This window comes from Acanthochromis polyacanthus, chromosome 16, assembly GCF_021347895.1.
Source record: "Acanthochromis polyacanthus isolate Apoly-LR-REF ecotype Palm Island chromosome 16, KAUST_Apoly_ChrSc, whole genome shotgun sequence".
NCBI classification, from domain to species: Eukaryota; Metazoa; Chordata; class Actinopteri; family Pomacentridae; genus Acanthochromis; species Acanthochromis polyacanthus.
Genome location: NC_067128.1, coordinates 38,999,532 through 39,018,443, shown reverse-complemented (window position 1 = coordinate 39,018,443; position 18,912 = coordinate 38,999,532).

The window sequence follows — 18,912 nt, the reverse complement described above, 5'->3', positions numbered from 1 at the left end:
TCCTGTTCTACCTGTTACACGAGGAAATCAGAGCAGAAAAACTCTACAGGCTGGTTGTTCTGACTGCTGAAGCATTCAGTAAACTCTAGTTTTTATCCACCAGTAAAGTTGTTTTATTTTCAGCCTCTACAGCTGATTTACAGTCTGAAAGAAGAGCAGAGAGACTTCCACAACATGAAGCCTTTATTCAGGACTCAGGGAGGAAATCTGCATCATCACAGCAGCAAAGAGGAAGATCAGAGGAAAAACATGAACATATACAAGAAATGTACACATTTGTAGAGTTGTTCTAAATGTCCAAACACACTGATGTTATTGTGCAGAGAAGACAGGACTTAGAGAAAGATCATCGAGAACCTTCATTCTAGAACCTTCATTCTAGAACCTTCATTCTAGAACCTTCATTCTAGAACCTTCATTAGAACCTTCCTTCCATCCTGATGGAACCATTTCTTTACCACGTCTGATGTGTGTTTGGACTCATTGTCTGGTTGAAACATCCAACTGTGTCCAAGATCAACCTTCTGCTGATGGTTTTAGGTTTTCCTGAAGAACATGGAGGTGATCCTCCTTCTTCATTGTTCCATTTACTTTGTGTAAAGCTCCAGTTCCACAGAGAATGATACTGCCACCTCCATGCCTGATGGTAGGTTTGGTGTTCTTGGGGTTAAAGGCCTCATCTTCAGTTTTTCTTCTGTCTGACCACAGAACTTTCCTCCAGAAAAAAACTCATTAAATTAAAAGAATAAAATAACTACTAAAAATCCAGGAAGGCAGCAGAAGAACTCTGTAGTTTACAGCTTTTAAATGAGGTTGGAGTTGATTGTGTGAATGTGTTTTGTCCTCTCAGAGTGAAAGATAAATCTATTTTTAGGTTTGATGGTTAAACTCTGGAGCACAAATAAAGCTCCAGTAAATGTTAAATAAAGCAGGCAGTCGGTTATTGGGACAGTCTGATGAGCTGCTGTTAGTTTACATTCTGTCTTTTCTTTCTTTTGTGTTTTCATGTTGAATCTTGTTAGTTTAACTGTGAACTGATTGATAAAAAGGTCAGATCTGTAGCCCTCATGGACCAACTAAGGTCACATTATCAGACAATCAGCTCCTGCAGTTCCTCAGTCCTGGTTCCAGATGACTTTAACAACATGAGGTACTCTGAATGTGGACTAGTACTATGAAGCATCTCCTTCTCTGTCAGATCAGAGGTTTTCTACCATTTTCTGCACCAGTTTGAGGTAAATGTGTGAGATTGGAGTTTATTTGGATGAAATGAAGGAATTCATCTGCAGGTTTTAGAAATAAAAACATGAAGTGTAGCTTTTGGAGGCTGGAGATGAAGATCTAAAACTCTGATTATTGTCACAACCTCCTTCAACAATCACAGTCTTCTCATTGATAGAAATCAAACTGTAGTTCTGCACATTCAAGTCCAATAACCAGAAAACAGAGCATCAGATTCAGTTTGTTGTTGAAGGAGTGGTGGAATTCACCGCTTTAGATTTCCTCATACTTCTGGCTGATTGACGTGTTGTTTTGTTTTCAGTCACAGCCGCTCCCCAGAAACCAAAGTTTGAAGAATGTGGAAGAACTGGAACCAGAATGTACGTGACACTGAACTGCAACCTGCCTCCACTGGTTCTGGTCCAACACAAACATGAAACCTTTACCCGTACACTGCTAAATATGCTAACACTGCTAAAGATACTAAATATGCTAACACTGCTGATTATGCTAACACTGCTAAAGATACTAATGATGCTAACACTGCTGGTTATGCTAACACTGCTAAAGATTCTAATGATGCTAACACTACTGACAGTGCTACTGACTCTAATGATGTTTACAATGCTAACCTGAACCTGAACAACGAGGTGGAGCTAAAAATAAAAGAGTTTTAAACGACTCACTGCAGCAGCATGAAACAATTCAATCAGCTGAGTTTATATGGAGTTTGTTGATTGGAGGTTGAATTGTAGTTAGCATCATTAAAGCTTTAAAACTATCAAACATTTACATTGAAGGTAGCTGCTGCTAAACGTAGCGACACACAGAGATCATTTCATGCTTCTATCATCAGATGAAGGATTCATTCATATTAATTAATCTGCTGGCTGTAGATAATTATCATCATCTGGAGCTGAACTGATCAAATCTGACTCAAACTAATCAGCAAACAAGTTAAGTTGTTTTCCAACAGCTGTCACTATAAAAGTGGTGGTTTTTACTGTTTAATGTTCAAACACAGTTTGTCAGTTTATCAGGTTAACAACAGCAGAAAAGTTTCTAACGTTAAACAATAAACGGTTTGATAACGTTACTAATAGAACTAATAACAGGAGTCCTCATGTCATGGCCGTCTTCCATCATGGAGATAAATGCTGCTACTTTGTTTAGCATCAGCTCAGCAGGAGAACAAACAGCAGAGTCCTACAGGAAGCAGGAGGTCCTCTCAGTGCAGCCTCCAGCTCTGCAGACACATTCTTCTCTCTGATGTGTTTCCATCCTAACAGCCACTAAAACAGACGTTCATCTGCTGCTCTACACAGTCATGAACCTCCTCAGATCTCTGAGCTTTTCTCCACAGAGTCCTCCTCCTCATAGAGCTGAACTGAGCCCAACAACCACCTGAAGCTCATGTCTGACTGTTTCCACAACCTGCTGCTTCTGTGCTCAACGACTGCTTACAATTAGTCACCAGCTGAAGTCATTTATTGTCAGCTCTCACAGAGTTCATCTGGTCAACATGAAGCTGCTCTTCAGCTCCTTTCTGCAGCAGTCATTTCTGTTCTGTTTCCACCTGATGATTTACTGCCCCCCACTGGTCAAACTGAGTCACTACAACTCTCTCCATACAGTAACACTGACATTATTGCACAGCTGCTGCAGCACTGAAATGCTGCCATCATCCAGTTTGATCATGAAACCGTACATGAGACCACAGACGTTATTAAACTGACAGAAACTGAGATTGTTGGTCGTAATCAGAGAACTTTCTGCCCTCCAGTGGTCACTCTGAGTCACTACAACAGCACATCACACAAAGGCTGCATTCTGAGTTTAACACTTTTTCTTTTTACTTTAAGTACCTCAGCTGTCCTTCCAAAGTACTTCCTGTTCTGTGCAGTATGAGTACATTGGGGTCGTACTACTTGGTCTTAATAATCTTAAATTTGAACGTTGCATTCAGTAAAATGAGTCGTCGTCTGTCAATGTGGTTCAACTTTCTTTCTACTGCAGGAGGATTGTGACCAGTTAAGTGTACTGGTTTATATACTCCACAATCTAACCAGATATAGAAGGACATGTGGGTATTTTGGCGTCCTACATTTGACAGATTGTGTACTGGGACATCCTAAACCTATCTCTGGCATACTGTACAGTATATTATTATGCTTTAATGCAGAAGTCCCACTGATTGAACTCAAAGACTTTAGCTTCATTTAAATAATATTTCAACTCACTTATAATCAGAGAAAATTTAAAACATGATAAAAACACGTCAGTCAGCCCACTTCCTGTCTGTTTTGACACATTAAATTTGACTCAGTGTTTTTATTATTGTGATTATTAAAGATAAAAGCTGAAATGTTGACCGTTAGTTGTCATCATGTCATTGACTGAGAACCTGCAGTGATGGACAGAAGATGAAATAAAGTGAGAGTCTGAAGCCAGACATGATGGATGAAGTCAGAGACAAACAGACTCCTGATCAGCTCCTTCATCGACATGTGAATGGATGAGTGTAGAAATAAAGGACAGAGAGAGGCTGTGGTCAGAGAGGAGGAGCTTATTAGTCCTCAGCTGTTTCCAGGAAGCTGCTGCAGCTTCATCATGGCTCATATTAACATGGACTAAATTGTTTTTACTCCTCGTTTAATGAAAGAAAATCCCACAAAGGTCACAGAAATAATCTGAATCTGACAAAAGTAATAATAAATAAAAATTCCATGAAAATTAAACAATGAAAATCAGACACTGCTTTTGAACTGTGGTTCAACAGAATTATTTTAAAAATAAACTCATGAAACAGACCTGGACTAAAATGATGGTCCCCTTAACTTAGTATTTTGTTGCTCAACCTTTTGAGGCGATCGCTGCAATCAAACCATTCCTGTAACTGTCAGTGAGACTTCTGCTCCTCTCAGCAGGTATTTTGGTCCACTCCTCATCAGCAGATGCTCCAGGTGTCTCAGCTTTGAAGGGTTCCTTCTCCAGATGTTTCAGCTCCTTCCACAGATGTTCAGTAGGATTTAGATCAGGGCTCATAGAAGGACACTTCACAACAGTCCAATGTTTTCCTCTGAGCCGTTCTTGGCCGTATTTTTATAGTTCTGTGTTTTGGCTCATTATCCTGTTACAGACCCATGACCTGTGACTGAGACCAAGCTTTCTGACACTGGGCAGCACATTTCTCTCTAGAAGACCTTGATAGTCATCAGATTTCATTGTTCCTGCACAGATTCAGACTCCCTGTTCCAGATGCAGCAAAGCAGCTCCAGAACAGAACAGATCCTCCATGTTCCACAGCAGGGACACTGTTCTTTTCTTCATAGCTCCAGAACAGAACAGATCCTCCATGTTCCACAGCAGGGACACTGTTCTTTTCTTCATGTGCTTCATTTTGTGTCTGAACATAGAGCTGATGTGTCTTTCCAAAAAGTTCCAGTGTTGTCTCGTCTGTCCAAAGGACATTCTCCCAGAAGCTTTGTGGTTTGTCAACATGCAGTTTGATAAATTCCAGTCTGGCTTTTCCAGGATTTGTTTTCAACAGTGGCGTCCTCCTTGGTGGTCTCCCATGAAGTCCACTTTGGCTCAAACAACGATGGATGGTGGATCTGACTCTGATGTACTTTGACCTTGGAGTTCACCCAGTGGCGGCTGGTGAATTTTTCTCTTGGGGGGGTGCACTTAATTTACCAAACCAAATAGCAGTCGGCAACACTGGAATACAAGAATTGATGTAAATGATGTTCACAGCCATTTGATGAGCTATGAGGGTACACTAAGCACTACTGCTGAGTCTAACAGACAATTAAATGCTCGTAAATGTTAGCAGCTGGTGAATGTGAATTTATCTCCCCAGTGTTTGATATGATTTGCTCCAGATAAGGTGTAATTGGTACACAAACCCTTAAAATCTCCTTTTCTATAATTAAACAAATTAAGAATGTATAAATATGCAAATCTATTTTTTACTTCCAAAGTAAAAAAAGAAACAATTCATTTTTCCAGCTTCAAAGAGGCCAAGTGCTTCTTCTGTCAACAACATATTTATGTTTACATACTCAAATAAACAAAAACAAATCCATACCTGTGAAACCAACAAACATTGGACATTTTGTTAAAAAACCCTAACTATAAGGCTTAAAGCAGACAGTGCTTCTGTGAGCTCACTTTTACATGAACAACCTTACATGACAATGAAAAACAGCAAATCTGCAGATTTAAGAACAAAGCAATAAAAAAATAGTGAAACCATGAGGCATTATACTCTGTATAACTGTGCATGTGACAAATAAAACCTTCTTATCTTATCTTAGGCTTTGAGCCCAAAGTGCTTCTGTCAACTAACATTAAATATTTACAATGAAAATAAAGAAAAACAGGAATTCCTCAGATTTCAGAACAGATGAAGATCAACAGGCTTTCAGTCTAAAGTGCCACTTGTGTCAAATAACATTTATATTTACATTATTAAATGACAAAAAGTAAATCCTCACATTTTAGAGATTAAAGCCAGCACCTCTCCATCTGTGTTCTCTGCTCGCTCTCTGCTGCCACCCCATGGCCGGTGGTGTGTAAAGCTCTGATCGCTCAGCAGGGCGCTGTCAGTCTGCTGTCTGCTGTCTGCTGTATTGAAGAGGAACGAACTGCGCATGTCAAAGTTATAACGAGAGTCAATGGGGAAAGATGAGTGCGCCCAGGCCGGATATGACGTTTCTAATCTGACTTTTTATGACAAATTATACATCTTAGTAACTCTCTACAGGCTCTATTATCCATTTTGCTTGTTAAAAACATAGGATATATATGTAAATGTAATTTTAAAAAGGTTTTATTAGGAAGGGCTGTGACTCTACATGATGTGAGACAGAGACCATCTGAAAAATATAGACGACACAGACAACATACAATTCACACATGAAGAAGAAATAAACCGGACCATTTCATTTTTGGACATAAACATACATCACAGACAAGACGGCAGCATCAAAATAACAGTTTACAGAAAGCCTACACACACGGACCAGAACCTCCTCTGGACATCAGAACATCCCACAGCACACAAATTATCAGAAGTCAGAACACTCTACGAACAGACCAGCATAATAACGGACGATAGAGACAGACAGGAGGAGGAAGAACACATCAAGAATGCACTTACAAACTGCCAATATCCAACATGGGCTATAACCAAAGGAAAACAACAAGCAGAAACCAAAGAGAAAAACTAAAGGAAGCAAAATCAAAACACACACAAAAATCAGACAATAAAAATAAGGATTTAATCACCATTCCATATATCCGTAACAGAACCAATACAACACATTATGAGGAGACTTAACATCAACACAGCAGTAAAACCACACAGAAAACTCCAGCAGCTGTTAGTTCATCCCAAAGACAGAATAGAACCGGACAATAAATGTAACATCATCTGTGAAATACCGTGTAAATCATGTAACAACACATACATTGGTGAAACAGGCAGGTCATTCCAAACAAGAAGAAAGGAACACCAAACAGAATGTCAAAAGGAAACAACTGGACGTTTCACAAGAGCACAAAAAGAAAAAGCCGAACAAGAAAATAAGAAATCAGCCATCACAGATCACTGCAGGAGACAAAACCACTTTATGGACTGGGACGGGGGAGGATTATAGCCTCAGAGACAAATAAACTGAAACTATGGATCAAGGAAGCCATCGAGATCAGGAAGTGGGGGGGCTGCACCATGAACCGGGACGAGGGGGATTACATCCTCTCACATATGGGACACCATCCTCCAGAGACCTCCAGCTGTTTTTGTTGAATTTGCTCATTTTGTGTCTCATTGAGGCTCATTTTCATCATTTTGTCTCTAACCTTGGTCACATTTTGTCTTTAGGATTGTTTTTAACTCCTCATTTTTCGTGCTTTTAAAGTTTTTGTTCCATTGTGGACATTTTGTGTCTCATTTAGATCATTTTTTGTTTCATTGTGGACATTTTGTGTCTCATTTAGATCATTTTTTGTTCCATTGTGGTCATTTTGTGCCTCATTTAGATCATTTTTTGTTCCATTGTGGTCATTTTGTGTCTCATTGAGATCATTTTTGTTCCATTGTGGACATTTTGTGTCTCATTTAGATCATTTTTTGTTCCATTGTGGACATTTTGTGTCTCATTTAGATCATTTTTTGTATCATTTTGGACATTTTGCATCTGTTTAAGGTTTTTCTGTTTCATTTTATGTCTCATTTTGTGCATTTCAGTCTGTTTTTAGGGGGAAAAGTGTCATAAATCAGACTGTAGATGATATATGAACAAACCTTTCTGTAAAAACTTTCAGAATGTTGAATAGAATAAATGTGGACTGACTAGGTAACCTTACAGAACCTTTACTGTTGTGATGTACGCATTAACCTGACTTTATACACTCAGAGAAAAAATATATATCTAACCATTGTGATAGGGATAAATAGAAGTTCCAATCTGTTCATTTTAATTGCAGGATAATGCTTTATTAAAATATATCTCAGCAGGGAAATAGCAGTATCCATTAAATCATCAGACAATGAATCAATAGTTAGTTCATATTTCAGTGGCTCGTCATGATTCCTAACTGCTACGATGCTTTCATAGAAGAAGAGTAATAATCACCCACATTCTGTCATTTGGAGGGGCAGAGCAGACGGTGTGTCCACATCCGGCTGATCACCTGAAGAACGACGAGCCTCTGAGCCTCCAGGGGGAAGCAGAGAGAGTTCAGTCCAGATTTAGATCTGCTTGTGTCCTTTTTTGTTGTTTGGGCCAATAAAAACTTTGTTATAATCCTCTCTGGTGTCGTTCCTTTGGAAATGATAGAGTTCAGTAATATCCCTTCAGTCAGTGTTATTTTTAGAATCCTCAAACAGCAGTCAGAGCAGTCCTTCAGTCCATAATCCCAGTAGAACACATATTCTTTGCAGACCATGTTGAATCACCCGTCCAAAGTTCTGTGGTAAAATCCCTCATGCTCAGAACTGTTGTCTGGTTTGCATCAAGTGACTCCCCCACAACAACTCCCAACAAATATATTCCAACAGGTGCATTTTATGACATCACTGCTTCTCTTCAGAATTTGCATATACGGTGACATCATATTCAATTTACATACGTGATGACATCACACTTTAATTTACATACATGATGACAGCATACATCCTCCCCCCTCCTCACTTGTGCACTTCCCCCATCCACAGACTTCATGGCCCCCCCGTGGTCCGGATGAACCAAAACCAGCTGTTTATCCTGTTTAGCCCTTTCATCCGGTCTATTCATGTATTTGTTCATCTGCAGCCCAGCACAGGCTTCAGGTGGAGAAACAGGAGAAGCTGATGTCAGCGTCTGACTCTCACTAACACCCACACTGTACATTTCTGCACAACGCACACAGACTGACAAGAAATCCCCCAAAATCTATCCAGAGCTAATGAACCTTTACTGTGAGCATTTAGTTCAAGTTTATCTTAGTTCCAGACTACTTGCTCCATGACCAAGTTAGTAATCTCTTGGTTTCCATGGTGATCAAACTCTTCTGGAAACATCTCCATTTCATAGAGATCAAAACCTTCAAAGCATTCCCATTTTCATAGTAATAAAAACCTGAACCCCATTAATCTCCTCTGGTAACCAAAGCCCTCACTGCTCACAGAGAGATGCTGCCCCCATGTGGTCACTTCAAAACACAATCAAACAATCCTCTTTGTTGCAATGAGACTCTGCTGTGACTCAGCTGCTGATTCATGGATCTCATACCTGTATGATTCCTGACAGACTTTAAATGTATTTTTATAATCCTGTTAAATGTTGAGTAGAATAAAGCAGATGAAAAACAAACAGATGATATAATGTGTGTTTGTAATGAAGAACTCAGAGTCAGGATTTTTAGTTCTCATTTCATCACTAGAACAGGACTTAAAGACTCACATCAGGATCAAGTGTGGCTGCACAAAAAGCTGATTTTCACTGGACAATAATGTGTGAAAGTCTGTCAGCAGTTTGGAGATTCACTGCTTCCTCTCTCATTTCACACTTTGTGCAGCTCAAATGCTTTTAGTTCCAGTGAGCGTCAGAGGAACACCACATCCTGATTTTCACTCTCATGGCTAAAATACCTGGCTCACCTTTTTCAGGTGGGGGACTTGACTTTAGGGGACAGCCTGTAGGTCCTTCCACCTTCTAGAACGAGGTTCTGGGCAAACTTCAGTGTTTGTCTGTGGAAGGCGGGACCAGCGTCTGGCCTTTGGTTGGGCGGGGTTTAAGCCTCTGGGGAGTTTAGTCCCTGAGCTCGGTTATGCTCAAACCTTTGATTCAATACGTTGAATTTGGTACCAGATCCACCACACTGAAACCCCACCTTAAATTAGAGGAAACTCCTGTTGAAGTATTGTGTAAAACCTTTTTAGAATTTCTCTAAAAGTCCTATTAAAGTTTGTCTGATCAAAGATTGAAACTGACACATCAGAGTTCAGATCAGCTGACAGTGATGCTCTGAGCTGCTGTTTGTCTTCATTGTGTTTTCTTTCTGTGTGTGTGTGTGTGTGTGTGTGCTGAATGCCTGCTGTTGACTGAAAGAATTTAGTCATGGGTTGTCATCAGTCCAAATCAGGCCAGACTCATTTTTCAAATGTGAAATCAATCAATAATTCTCATAAAACACAATCTTTTTGTTTTTACCAACATTCTTTTTATTATTTTCACAACATAACAAAGATAACATCTGAACAAAGCAATTACTCTTATTAAACGAATTAAACTAATTTAACACCCCCCCCTCCCAGATTACTCAGGTTCTTGGTTGTGGATCCAGTTAATGAGTAATAGTCCATGTCACTTCACCAGATTGGAAAACGGGAAAATCAACCCCCCCCACATACATTTCTACCTGATTCATGAATTCCTGCAGAGGGCCTTTGTTTCCATGTCCCCTGGTTCTTCCATCATGACACATCTGTTCTTGAAACCTAGTTCATGAAGGGCTCCCATATCTGATGAAAATGATGCTGTTGGTGTTTTCTTGTCTGTCATTTTCTCTAAGGGTAGAGTTGAAGATCGCTCAGACAGCCACCTGCTCACTCCTCTTCTCATGGTTTTCCATCAAAGGGCCTTTACTCGCTTTGCCATTAGTTTACATCAATCTACAAGTATTTGTTGATGCTTTTAAACTTCATATTATCTGGATATAAGCCTAATATGAATAGCTGTGGGACTAAAGGTCCTTGAATCTGTAAGATATTTTCAATACACTGTTTCACTTCTGGCCAGAAGTTTTCTATTTCCATACATTGCCAAATACAATGAAAAAGTCTACCTTTTCCTTTGTCACACTTAACACAGGTATCAGGTATAGTGTTATTATGTCTGTTCAGTTTTTCAGGAGTTATATACGTTCACATCAACCAATCATACTGCAGTATCCTTAGAGTGTCAGTAGTTCTCAGCTGTGCTTCAGTTCATGCCTCCTCCCACTTTTCCATTCAGATGTCCTCCTGTAGGTCCTCCCTCCATGCCTCCAGACGTTCCACACATGTTTCTGTACTTCCATCTACCAGGCATCTATACATTTTGGAGATCAAACCCCTCCTTAAACAGTTGATATTCATTAGTTTTTCTATGGCAGACATTTCAGGGATGTGTAACGTTTGATTCTGGTGCCTTCTGATGAAATTTCTCAACTGTAGGGATTTAAAAGTGATTACGGGGTATACTGAATTTATCAACTGTTTCTACAAATGTCATCAGCACCTTTTGTGTATTGTAAAGTTCTCCTATTTGTCTCAGTCCTCTGGTAGCCCAACATTTAAACCCCCCGTCTATTTTTCCTGGAGGGAAGGAGTCATTTCTCCATGTTGGGCTGCAGACGGAGAGAGAGGACGTTTCTCCCAGATATTGTTGAACTTGATGCCACTGTAATCATATTTTTACTACAGGGTTTTTGTATTCTTTTTAAGGATTCTAGTGCTTGCTGAATAAAGGTATACTGGGGGGGACAGGCTTAGCTGGAGTTCCTCTAACTCTTTCCATAGAGGAGCATCTCTTTCCGTGAAGTAAAACATCAGTGTTCTGAGCTGTGCTGCCCAGTAATACCACAGTGGACTGGGACAGCTGAGTCCCCCTCTATCAAAAGGTCAGAACAATCGCGAGAGTCGTGTCCGAGGACGTCTGTTATTTCATAAAAATCTAACAATTTTTGAAGCTGAGTGAACAGGTTACTTGGAGGGGAAGTGGAATATTTAGAAGCAAATACAACAATTGAGGCAATATGTTCATTGTAAGGACGTTTATTTTCCCTATCAGTGACATTGGGATGGGCGGCCACCTGTCCAGAGACTTTGAGATTTCTGGAATTAATAGTTCATCATTATTGGCAGCAATATATTTAAGTTGTGGGACAATTTGGATGCCCAGGTATGTAAAACAATCTACGATGTTACACTGAGGGGCAGTTTTAGGGGGCATTTACTTTCTAACGGGTTTAGAAGCATTATTGGTGATTTGGATCTGTTTCATTTGTTTCCTGAAGATTCTCCAAATACATGAATGAGTTCTAATCATTCAGGAATAGATTTTTCCTTCGTTTTCAGAAATATTATGACATCATCCTCATTCCTGTGGTCCAGTTGATCTACCAGTTCTGTCTGGGTGTTCTTACTGCTGTTGCCAGTGGTTCTATAGCCATAATAAATAGCAGAGGGGATCAGGGCTCTCCCTGTCTACATCCTCTTTGTATCTTAATGCTTTTGGATATATTAGGACTGGTCATAATTTCAGCGTATTTTTCTGTATAAAGTAGTTTTATCCATTAATTAAGATTTTCTCCAAAACGTTGAAGGATTTCAGATAAATAGGACCATTCAACTCTGTCCAATGCTTTTTCCACGTCTAGTGACAGTAATGCTGTATCTGCTGCTCCTTTGTCCTCATGTCATATTAACATTATGGAAGCCTTGCCTACCTCGTACGAAGCCATTTGGATCTTTGTCAGTAATGTCTGGCATTATATTCTCCAGTCTCCTGGCTATTATTTTACTCAGAAGTTTTAAATCCACATTTAATAGACTGACTGGCCTAAAGTTTTACACTTGTTATTTGCTTTGCCTGGTTTTGGCAGCAGCGTGATCAGAGCTCCTCTTAAGGATGTTGGGAGGATTCCATTGTGAAAAGATTCCTTCAACCTTTCTAACAGTGGTGTTAACAGTCTATGTGTGAACTTCTTATAAACCTCTATGGTATCCCATCTGGTCCAGGGTTTTTCCTCCTTTGATGTCATCAATGGCTACAGATCATTCCACTAAAGTTACATCTTTCTCCACTTCTCCTTTCATTACGTCTGCTATCCTGGGGATTTGAATTTTGTCTAAGAAATGATTCAGTTCAGTTGTGTTTGGGTCAGTTTCTGAGCTATAAAGCTTTTCATGAAATGTCATTGATTTCCACTGGGTCCACAATATTTCCATGATCCTTTGTAGTGAGCTTATGAGTCTTTCATTCTGTAACTGTTTGATGCACCATGCCAGCACTCTGCCAGGTTTTTACCGTGATCGTAGAATGTCTGCTTCAGTCACAATAAACTTGATAAAGCTTTTGTAGCAGATATTTCATTGTACTGTGTTTTAAGCTGAACTAATTCTTGGTGAGTATCTTTAGACCCTAACTGATCATATTCTTCTTCTAGTTTTTCTTTCTAATGATTTTGTTTTCCTGTAGGTTTCTTTGGCTTTAGAACTCGTAATGTTAATTATTTGTCCTGAATAAAAGCCTTAAATGCTTCCCATCTGATAATCCCTGAGGTTTGGGTTGTATTTGTTTCAAAATAGTATTTTATTTGTTCCTCCAGGAAAGTGACAAAGCCAGTATCTGCCATCCCTTTAGTTTAAATCTGCATTTAGGAAGATCACTGGTCAATCTGGGATCATAACAGACTAAAGAGGTTGGAGCGTGGTCTGACAGGAGGACGGCATCGTAGGAAACATTCTTTATTTGACATCTTAGTAGTGCTGAAAGCAGAAAGAAATCTATGCAGGAATATGACTGCTGTGTACTGGAGGAACATGAGTGTTTTTTCCATTCGCCAAACATCAACTAGATTCATTTCTTTGATGAAATTATGAATGACTTCTCTGCTTCTCAAATGTGATTGGTCCATTCCTGTACTTTTGTCTTTACGTGGATCTAAAGTGAAATTAAAGTCGCCTGCCATAAAACAAGCTCCAGGTAAAGAAGCAATAGTAAGAAATAAGTTCTGGAAAAACTGGGGTTCATCTGCATTTGGAGCATAAATATTGATCAGAATCCTCCTAAAAGCCAATCTAAATCTAACTGTGATGCATCCCCAGCTAAAATGAAATCTGATGCGTCTCCACTGGTCAGTGTAGCAGGAATTCAGTCATTAGCCAGAGCTAAGAACACAGAGGAGAAACCTGAGATCAGTGCTGTTCTTCAGGAAGAATTGACTCAGATAAAGAATAAAGAAGATGAATGTGGACTGAACAGAACCTGACTCAGGATCAGGCTCAGTTTCAGGAGACAGTGATGTAGAGAAAGGACTGAGTCATGATGAGTTGATGAACAATGATGAACAGTCTGGGCGTCCTTCACCTGTTTTTATTCACAGTGATCAGACAGAGGAGTCAGAACCTTCTAAACTAGTCCAGCTTCCCCTAAATGCATTGTCATTCCCACAGCTGTGTGTGCACGTTAAACATGTACTGCTGAACCTTACAAGCTTCATGTTTGTGTAGGTCAGCAGACACAGATTGTTCCAAGAACAATGATTTGTTGAAATATCTGACATTTAGTCAAAGTTCAAACTTTACAGTTTTTGACCAAATAATGAAATAAAAACATCTCAGTTTGGATCAGAAATCTCTGAAATCAGCTGTTCCTGAAACACAATATTTCAGGAATATTTCATGAGGAAAAATCATCCTGTGATGGATTTTCTTCCATCATTTCTGATGTAGAAATGATGTGGAAGCCACAGGTTGTGGTGTCTGCTGGATGTGGAGCTCCTCTCCACTAACCCTGGTCGCTCTGTTGGAGAGAAGAGGATCAGACAGCAGGGGGCGTAGTTGTGATGGAGGCTTTAATAGCTGCAGCTGTTCCTGCATGTCCAACCTTCAACAGCAGCAAAACAAACAGAATCCTTGTGTTTGTCTGTGTTAACATTCACTGTGGACTGTTGATAAAGTGGCTGAGATGAAGCAAACATACATGTCACACATGCTGGAACACGCTTCAAAACAGCAGCATTCTCCTTCCATTCATGGAGCAAAAACAAGCACTAAGCTCCACGTGCAGCTGCTAACCCTGAGGAAATGCTAGCATGTCCCAGTGCACAAACACAGAGCTAGCTGGGCTCATTTTAAAGACATGAAGGTTGAAGTGAAGCAGAGCTCCTGCAGCCACACTTTGGACAAAATGCAGGAAAAGAAAAAGAAAAGCTCTGAGCAGCACAACTTTGTGACGTCTACAAACGCTCCCTCAGAGCTGCTTTGACCCTCGTGTCGTCCTGAGGCTCAGATTGACCCGTTTGAAGTTTAAAATGTGGAGAAAAATAGAGATTTACACGGAGAAACTTCTGATGTCCACATTTGAACATTTCTGCTGGAAAAAGAGAAAAGTTCAAAATGTTTGTAAAGAACATTCACATAAAAATCAACCAAAATCCAGTAAATTCTCTGGATTTTGGTTGATTTTTATGTGAATGTTCTTAAAGAAAATATCAGAAGTTTTACTGATAAATATGGAATCACTTTAGATATTTTTAGGGTTTTTTTTTTAAAGATTTTTACTCATTTTTGTAAATTATTTACAAGAATTTTCTTGCCAAATTTGGGGGATTTTGTTTTATTTTGAAATAAAACTTTGAAGGAATTATTGGAATTTTCTTCCTGAAGATTTTTACACATTTTCAGAAATTTGTTGAATTTTTTTGCTGAATTTTTGCATTTTTTTGCTGAATTTTTGTCTTTTTTCAGATCAGGAAACAATATTTGTGGTGAATGAAGACAACAGGAGGGTTAAAGTCAGACGATGGCGTTGGTTCTTCTGGAAGTAAATGTGAATTTTTCCACCATAAAGTGAGAGAAAACTCAGTAGATTGTGGTCAAAGAATGTGTCAGAAAGCCAAAGAATGAGAAAGACACTTGATGAATGATATGAATGAGTGTTGTAAAATGAATGTGTTCTCTGAGAGGAAGAAAGAAGAAGTGATTGGGTTCCAATCTAAAGGAGATGAATTGGATTGGAATAAAGCACCAGGTGCATTTCTAGCATCCAGAGCTAAATGGATGGAAGATGGGGAGAAAAACAGTTCCTATTTCAGTGGATTAGAGAGAAATGCAATCAGCCTCTAAATGTTGATGATCAAACTGGGAGCAATCCAGAAGAAAGAGCAGATGAAAGATTTAGATTCTATCAGCATTTACATTCAGCAGCTTTTTCTTTCAAAGTCAAAGCATTTCTTCCTCAGACTGACTTTAAAAGCACGTGTTTGGAGAGATTGATAGAGCTGGAATGAAAATGTCTTTGGGGAAATCAGCGGCTCCAGATGGACTTACAACCAACTTTGATCCGTTTTTCTGGGCTCATATTAGAGAAGGACTGTTTGAAGCATTCAAAGAAGCTTTCAATCAGGGAGTCACACTCATTTTAGTTCAGGTTCCACATTTAGCCCAGTTTGATCTCAAGTGGGCCGGAGCGCTTTTTACTACAAAAGTCAGATGAAAAAAGACACAAAATGAGACAAAAAGCAGAGAAAATATTGTGAAAATGAGACAGAAAAGGACCAAAGAACAATCTAGTGTCTGACTTTGTGATCACGGTCTAGAAATGGTTTTAAATGGATCCTTTGACTCATTTCCAATCTGCAGTTCATGTCTTCTCTGGAATTTGGACACTTTGATGATGATTGATGGATTGTGCTCATTTGGTAGAGGATGCTGCTTTTACACTCTTTCTACATTCATTGAAAGCTTCTGACGAGCTCAGCACCACTTTATTTGACATTCACTGCATTATTTGGATGGAAAATTCATTCATATGCTCTCAGTGTTGTCCAGCAGAATTCCTTCAATGTGGAACTACTAGAAGATGAGATGTTAACAGGAGCAAACACCAAGGAGACCCATCAGTCCTCTGCTGTTTATTATTAGCTCTGGATATCAACCCTCCTGTTGGCTTCATTTACGCCACCAAAAAACAGGAAAAAAATCCAGAAATTCAGCAAAAAAAATTCACCAAATTTATGGAAATGTGCCAAAAAACCTTCAGGAAGAAAATTCCAAGAATTCCTTCAAAGTTTTATTTAAAAAAAACAACAAAACAAAATCCCTCTAATTTGGCAGGAAAATTCTGTAAATATTTTTCCAAAAATGAGTAAAAATCTTCCAAAATCCTAAAAATATCTAAAGTGATTCCATATTTATCAGTAAAACTTCTGATATTTTCTTTAAGAACATTCACATAAAAATCAACCAAAATCCAGAGAATTTACTGGATTTTGGTTGATTTTTATGTGAATGTTCTTTACAAACATTTCTTCTTTTTCCACCAAAAATGTTCAAAAATGTTCAAATGTAAGGAATCAAGGAATCATTGAGAAGGATTTGACAAAGAAACACATTTAATCCATGAATGTGAAAACATGTTTGTGAGGGACAGAGTCATGGAGAGACTCAACCATCTGCTTCAACACTGTTTCTGTACCAGGAGGAGACTCTGGAGACGAGACTCAGCACAGAGACACTGAGGAACCAAACCTGGACCAGAAGAACCTAAATCCAGGATAGAGAGGTTCAGTGAATGTGGTGTTGAAGGTGTGGAGGAGGATCAGAGAGTCAGAGGAGACTCTGTAGAAGGACAGAGTTCCAGCAGGAACGTCCACATAAACTGAAACTCTGTGAGAGACTGAGGAGGACCTGATGAATGTTTCACTGTTATTGTGAATGACAGAGTAACCATCATAATCAGAGCAGATCAGACTCCAGGACTGATCATTAAATCCAAACACACAGTCATAAACTGTCTCCTTTCCTTCTGATTCCTCTGTAACTCACTGATATATGAACTCTCCTCTCCACTCCACCTCCCAGTAACAGCGACCAGTCAGACCAGTTCTACACAGCAGCTGATAACAGTCAAACCTGTCTGGATGATCAGGATACCTCTGATCCTCCTCCACATATGTCACCTTCCTGTTGTTGTCAGACAGTCTGAGGTTTCCGTTTACTGTGTTTGTATCGACTGTGAGTTGACAGGAATCTGATGGAGAGAACAAACACAACACAGCTGCAGTTATTGATGGATCATGTGATCAGTATTAAAGCTTTGATGATGACCTCAGAGATGTGACACTTTGAAGATGCTTGAATGTGCTGCTTTGTTTCCATCAATCCATTCAAACACACTTACACTTCCTCAGACCTGGTGTCAACCATGGGACTCCAGCAGGCGTCACCCTGAAAGGAGGAGGACGGTCAGAGCAGCAGAGACTCTTTTCAGCAGCACACATGGACGTTACATGGCTCTCACACTGTTCCACTGATAAAGGACCAGAGCGTTCATAGAGGTGACATCATTCTCCCAGACCTGATACAAACTTCACTGGCCGCCATGACTGACTGTACAACTTTAAATCATTTTCTACAATTGTGCAGCAAAACAGAACTTTTTCTTTTCTTTTTCCTCTTTTTCAGTGATATCACTCTATGCTAGCCCATTGCCTTAAATCCCTTTGGAACATCTCATTTTAATGAACTAGAACATCAGGTTATAGGTGTCGCTGAGCTGCCTTTCCTTTTTGTGTGTGTGCCAGAATATACATAGCTAGAAGCTTAGAAAGCTTTTTGCTTTATTTCTTCTTTTTATGTCTTTTTCACTTGTCTCACTCAATGCTAGGGGACTGAGGAATAATGTAAAGCGTAAAGCTTTATTTTTAATGTTAAACAGCTGAAAACTGATTTGGTTTTTTCCAAGAATCACACCACTTATTAAAGATGTAAACTTGTGTAAAATCAGTGGGAAACGACATGTGGTGATGACATGGACAGAACATTCTGCTGGGGGATTTGTTTAAAGGGGAGTTTTCCTGGAAATTGATGCACTCTGTGACAGTCAAGCTCATTTGATTTGTTTAATAGTAGACTGGAATGGCAAAGCAATGATTATTGTTCATTTGTACGCTTATAATTCTACATCAGAAAAGGATAAACTTATTCCTACATTAGACTGTAAACTTGCAGCTCTAACTCAGACATTCCCTGAGGCTTACTTCATTGTAGGAGGTGATTTTAATGTGCTCATGAATGAGGTGATGATAGATGGCCTCCAGCTAAATGCTCACAGCCAAATGTTCACTTCAACTCTTTCATTGACAAGTATGATTGATGTGATGTATGGAGAGAGAAGTTTCCAAATACTTGGAGGAATAAAAATGGCTCCAGACAGTCTGGCCTGGATTACTGGCTGCTCTCTAAATCACTTTCTAAAGACAATATTCCAATCAATGTCCTACCCCCCCCATTAACTGACCATAGAGCCATCCTTAGATATTTACATCTCCTTCCAGGAATGGTTGACACCAAGCAATTCTCTGATTGGAAGATGAAGAGCTCTTTATTGAGGCATGACAATGTCAAACATCAACTTAGTACAATTATTCACTTTT